Consider the following 6210-nt stretch of genomic DNA (forward strand, 5'->3'; position numbering starts at 1 on the left):
GGAGCAGAGGGAGATAGGTTTCCTTGTAGGCTCACTGTCCTCCTGGGAGACAGCATTCTCCTAGCTCCCTCTCATTAATGCAGAAGTCTGGATTCCTTTGGCAATCCAGTGAAGCCTATACACCCTTTCTGGAATATTTTTGAGTGCATGAAACACAGAGGATTATGAATGACTACAATTTTATTGAAGTACATTTGTTAGAGGCTAAATGTGTCCCCTCCAAATTCATATGTTAAAAAATAACCCCCAGTGTGGTATTTTGGAGATGATATCTTTGGTGACTAGGTTAGGAGAGCAATGGCATTAGTGCCCTTATTAAAGAGACCCCAAGGGGCCTTTGCTTTTTCTGCTGTGTGAGGACACAGCAAGACAATGGACCTCTTTCAACCAGGAAGCAGGTTCTTCTCAGACACCAGATCTGCTGGTGCCTTGATCTTGGACTTCCCAGCCTCAACAAGAGTGAGAAATAAATTCCTATTGTTGATAAGCCATCATATTTATTATATAAAGAAGTCATTGTATATAAGTCTATGGTATTTTGTTACAGCAGCCCAAATGGACTGAGATAGCAGTTATTAAAACACTAAAAGACAAATGTGTGATTTATTAATAAATGTGCTTTTTAAAAAGATGTATTTATTTTTAGAGAGAAAGAGAGTGAACACATGATGGGGAGGGGCAAAGGGAGAAGGAAAGAGAGAATCTCGAGAAGACTCCTCCCTGAGCGCAGAGGCTGATGAGGGGCTCTATGTCACCACCCTGAGATCATGACCTGAGCTGAAATCAAGAGTCGGACACTTAACTGACTGAGCCACCCAGGTGCCCCAATATATGTGCTTCTTTATTCATGCGCTAAATAACGGGATCTGATGATCTGTCTAGTAACTATCATAATTATAAAACAGTCATAAGGAGCATAAACATTATTTCAAGTTACCTGCAACAGTAGAAATCTGTGATTTTTATTGGAGGCAAAGACATGGCTATTGCTCAAACTACTGTGATGTGTTGCTTACATTTAGTAAGGGAAATTTTAATTAGAGATATATGAAAATAAAGATGTAATCTTTTTCCCAACCAAGCACATGGATTCTCCTAATTCCCTCATGAATACCTTGAGAGCCCATGGACCCCAGGTTTAGATCCCCTGGGAGGATTAACCTTTCCTTTTTTTGCTCAAAACTCTAGGCTCCTGGTCTTAGCACTTTCCTCCCAGTGACCCTGGCTTCTGCCTTACAGGTCAGGCTCTGGTTTCAACCCCACCTTCCTTTTCCCCCTCTAAAGATTCCCTTACTTTCTCAGAGATAACAATGAGAGTTTGCTTTTGTTACTTCCGTGGGAGCTCCTTGCCTATTTCAGAAGGACTCTTCATTATATAAACGTGGCATAGTCTCCAGACTGCCAAAAATAGAACTGTAGGCATCTCCCCTTATTATCAGATCATAGAGGACAGGGGCTTTTCTTTTTGTTTGTTAAACCTGCAGCAGTGGACAAAGTGTCTACATGTAATAGATTCTCAGTAAATATCTGTTGAATGGACAAATAAATCCATGAGTGCAAGACTCAAAAGATTACCTCTGACTTCTCACTTCCCAGAGCCAACTCTGTGAACTGTTCAAGGAATTTTATAGTTCCAAGGTTTTAAGACGCAGTCCTGCTGTGAATACTATGTGACCTATGTTCACAGTGAATATTCTAGGTACAGATCTATATATAGAGATAATGAGTGAAGCACATATACCAGGCACGGCTATATATAGATTTATCTCTCTCCAGAGAGCGAGCGAGATTAGAACAGAGCTCTTACACAACTTTAGAAAGATGGTAACATTTTCTACATTTTTAATTGCTCTAATAAAATCATTTTTTAACAGAGAAACGCTTTACAGGATTGTCTTTCAAACACTCAAATTTAAGTACCACACTTCTGTCTGAAGATAGTTTTCTTTTTGGTTAATATCTTATCAAGGGCAGAATCGGTCAGACTTCTCACTACTGCTGCTTCATTCTGTCCTGCTGCCAAACAGAAGACGATGGGCTATAAATCAAACTTTGGGACAACTTTAGTACCAACGTAACTGTTTCCCCAACTGTCATTATTTCAAGCTGCTCTTAAGGATAAGCAAAAACACCCGGATGTGTTAGTGACATTTTCTGTTATGAAAGCTAAAATTGAGTTCTTGCTATGTTTGGCTCCCACTGTAATTAGTCTTTCCTTTATAAAAACATCGTTGCTCCATTACTCCTCTGCCATTTGTTAAGAGCAAATTATATATTACTTTTAGCATTTCATTCACCTTTTATCTACAAAAATGTGGTGTTGAATAAGAAAAGGACATTTTGTTCAGAATGTGCAGTGTTCTAGAATGCCAAGTCTCTATAGAAAGAAGAAAAATGGGAGCACAAATAGAGAAACCACAATAGAGCCATTTCAGATATATTATTTTCAAGCATAACACACTTGGATACGCACATGCACATCCGTTTTGGAGTGGGGAACAGTGGATATAGCTCACACATCCCTTTAACTAAAAGGTCAGAAAAGAATCTTTTTCTCTTTGTTTATTGCCAAATACATACTTTCCCCCCAGTGTTGTGGGAGTTATACAGGCAATATTCAGGATAAAAAAAATATATATATATAAAGGGGACAACTGGAAACATTTCCTTGGATTGAGTTTTGGAAGATGAATAACTGATCTTTAGTAAATAGTGAGTAGTTGAAAAAGGATTTGTGGATATTTGTTGCAGGTTGAATTGTGTCCCCCTAAAAAATATGTTGGAGTCCTAACTTCCAGCGCCTGTGATTATGATCTTATTTGTAAACAGTTTTTAAAAATGTAATCAAGTAAAGTGAGGTCATACTAGATTAGGGTGGACCCTCATTCATTGACTGGTGTCCTTATCAGAAGAGGGAAATTTGGACACAGAGCACAGGCATACGGGGGGGAAGGCCATGGGCAGATGGAGGCAGAGACGGGACTGATGCATCTATAAGCAGTGGAACACTAAGGATTGCCAACAACTATCAGATGTGGGGAGAGCATCCACAGAAGGAACCAACCCTGCAGACACCTTGATTTCTGACTTCCAGCCTCTGGAACCATGACAATAAATGTCTGTAGTTTTAGGTTCCCCAGTCGGTGGTACTTTGCTACAGCAGCTCTAGGAAACTAACACAGTGTTATTCAGTAAAGTGCTTTCTGGATTTCAATGACTTTTGAAAAAAAAATTCTCTATTTTTTAGTATAAGATGGCAGTATACGTAATACGTCATGAAATTGAGATCTTGACCCTTTCTAAATTCTGGGAAGTCTCTACCTTTCTTTTGGTAAAATTGAGATATAATTTGACACATATTAGTTTCAAATATACAACATAAGAATTTGGTATGTGCCTGTATTGTGAAATGATCACCGCAGTTAAGTCTTGGTAACATCCATCACCGTATATAGTTACCATTTTTTTTTCTTTTGATGAGAACTTTTAAGATCTACTCAATGTGGCAACTTTAAAATATACAAGTAGGTGTTAACTGTAGTCGCCATGTTGTATGATATATCACTATGGTACTACATCTTCAGGCCTTATTTATTACGTAATGGGAAGTTTGAGCGTTTTAGTCCCCTTTGCCCACCTCTGGCAACCCCCCCATCTGTTCTCTGTATCTATGAGTTCCGTTTCTCTCTCTTTTTTTTTAGATTTTACAGGTAAGTGAGAGCATATGGTATTTGTCTTTGACTTATTTCTCTTAGCATAATACCTTCAAGATCCATCCATGTTGTTGAAAATGACAGAATTTCAATGACTTTTGATAATTCTTTATTGATTTTTGTTTGGTCTAAAACCTAGAAAGCCCACTGTTTTTTAAATTTATTAAAATTTGTTTTTATTATGTTCAATTAGCCAATACATAGTACATCATTAGTCTTTGATATAATGTTCAGAGATTCATTAGTTGCGTGTAACACCCAGTGCTCATCACATCACGTGCTCTCTCAATACCCATCACCCAGTTACCCCCTCCCCCCATCCCCCTCCCCTCTGTAACCCTCAGTTTGGTTCCCGGAGTCCAGAGTCTCTCGTGGTTTGTCTCCCTCTGTGATTTCTTCCCATTCAGTTTTCCCTCCCTTCCCCTACGATCTTCTGCTCTATCTTATGTTCCACATATGAGTGAAACCATATGATAATTGTCTTTCTCTGCTTGACTTATTTCACTTAGCATAATCCCCCTCTAGTTCCATCCATGTTTGTGCAAAAGTTGGGTATTCATCCTTTCTGACGGCTGAGTAATATCCCATTGTATATATGGACCACATCTTCTTCATCCATTCGTCTGTTGAAGGGCATCTCGGCCCTTTCCACAGTTTGTAGAAAGCCAGCTGTTATGCCTCAAGGCCCACCGGTCTTTTTGGGTTGTTGCTACATTCACTTTCTTAGTCGTCGTCGTCTTTTTCTTTTCTTTAAAGATTTATTTATTTGACAGAGAGAGAGAGACAGCGAGAGCAGGAACACAAGCAGGTAGGCGGGGGGAGAGGGAGAAGCAGACTCCCCGCCAAGCAGGGAGCCTGATGCGGGGCTCGATCCCAGGACCCTGGGATCATGACCTGAGCCGAAGGCAGATGCTTAACCACTGAGCCACCCAGGCGCCCCTCTTTGTCTTCTTCTTAATATTAAATATATATATGTATTTTGTTTTGTAAAATGATAGGAACTATTCTTCTTATTCTGAGGAATTGAAAAACAGCCCTCCTCACTCCTGCTTGCTTCTGGTGCCCCTCCCCTCACTCTGAAGGGATTTTCAAACTCCTCGCACATCTGCCTAACACAGAATCCCGCCAGATCCAGAAAGGATCATGTCGTGAATGAATAAGAATGAGAAAAATAAAATCTTTTTTTTTTTTTTTTTAAGATTTTATTCATCTGATAGAGACACAGTGAGAGAGGGAACACAAGCAGGGGGAGTGGGAGAGGGAGAAGCAGGCTTCCCGCGGAGCAGGGAGCCCAATGTGGGGCTTGATCCCAGGGCCCTGGGATCATGACCTGAGCCAAAGGCAGACGCCCAACAACTGAGCCACCCAGGCGCCCCAAATAAATAAAATCTTTAAAAAAAGAGAAAAAGAAACACGGGCACAGTTTCAAATGTTGTTAAATAAAAACAGTGGCTGCATGCTCTGAATTTCTGAGGTCTTTTGGGTGATCTGTGTGTTGTCCTGTGGGGAAGCATTGTTTCTTCCCCACTGGCCGTTTCCAGGCCAGGCATTGGCATGGCTCCCCATCCCTGTCCCAGAATACTCTGGGCTTACCTCTTTCAAAACACCACATTCTAGTGCAATGGTGCTTTCTTTAAAAAAGAGTTTTTATTTAAATTCCAGTTCATTAACACACAGTGTAATATTAGTTTCAGGTGTACAATATAGTGATTCAATACTTCCATACGTCACCTGGTGCTCATCACGACAGGTGCACTCCGTCATCCCCATCACCTGTTTCCCCCACCCCCCACCCACCTCCCCTCTGGTGACCATCCGTTGGTTCTTTCTAGTTCAGAGTCTGTTACTTGGTTTGCTTCTCTCTTCTTTTGCTGTTTTGTTTGTTTTGTTTCTTAGATTCCACATATGAGTGAAATCATATGGTATTTGTCTTTCTCTGACTGACTTATTTTACTTAGAATACACTGTAGCTCCATCCCTGTCATTTCAAATGGCAAGATTTCATTCTTTTTTATCACTGAGTAATGTTCCAGTGTGTATGTATATACACACACACACACCACATCTTTATTCATTCATCAATTGAGGGACACTTGGGCTGTTTCCATAATTTGGATTGTAGATAAAACTGCTGTAAACATTAGGGTGCATGTATCCCTTTGAATTAGTATTTTTGTATTCTTTGAGTGAATACTCAGTAGTGCAATTGCTAGATTGTAGGGTAGTTCTATTTTTAACATTTTGAGGAACTTCCATCTGTTTTCCAGAGTGACTGCATCAGTCTGCATTCCCACCAGCAGTGCATGAGGGTTCCTTTTTCTCCACATCTTCACCAATACCTTTTATTTCTTACACTGTTGATTTTAGCCATTCTGACAGGTGTAAGGTGATATCTCATTGTGGTTTTGATTTGTATTTCCCCGACGATGAGTGATGGTGAGCATCTTTTCATGTGTCTGTTGGCCGTCTGGATGTCTTCTTTGGAAAAATGTCTATT

This window comes from Zalophus californianus, chromosome 11, assembly GCF_009762305.2.
Source record: "Zalophus californianus isolate mZalCal1 chromosome 11, mZalCal1.pri.v2, whole genome shotgun sequence".
Taxonomy (NCBI): domain Eukaryota; kingdom Metazoa; phylum Chordata; class Mammalia; order Carnivora; family Otariidae; genus Zalophus; species Zalophus californianus.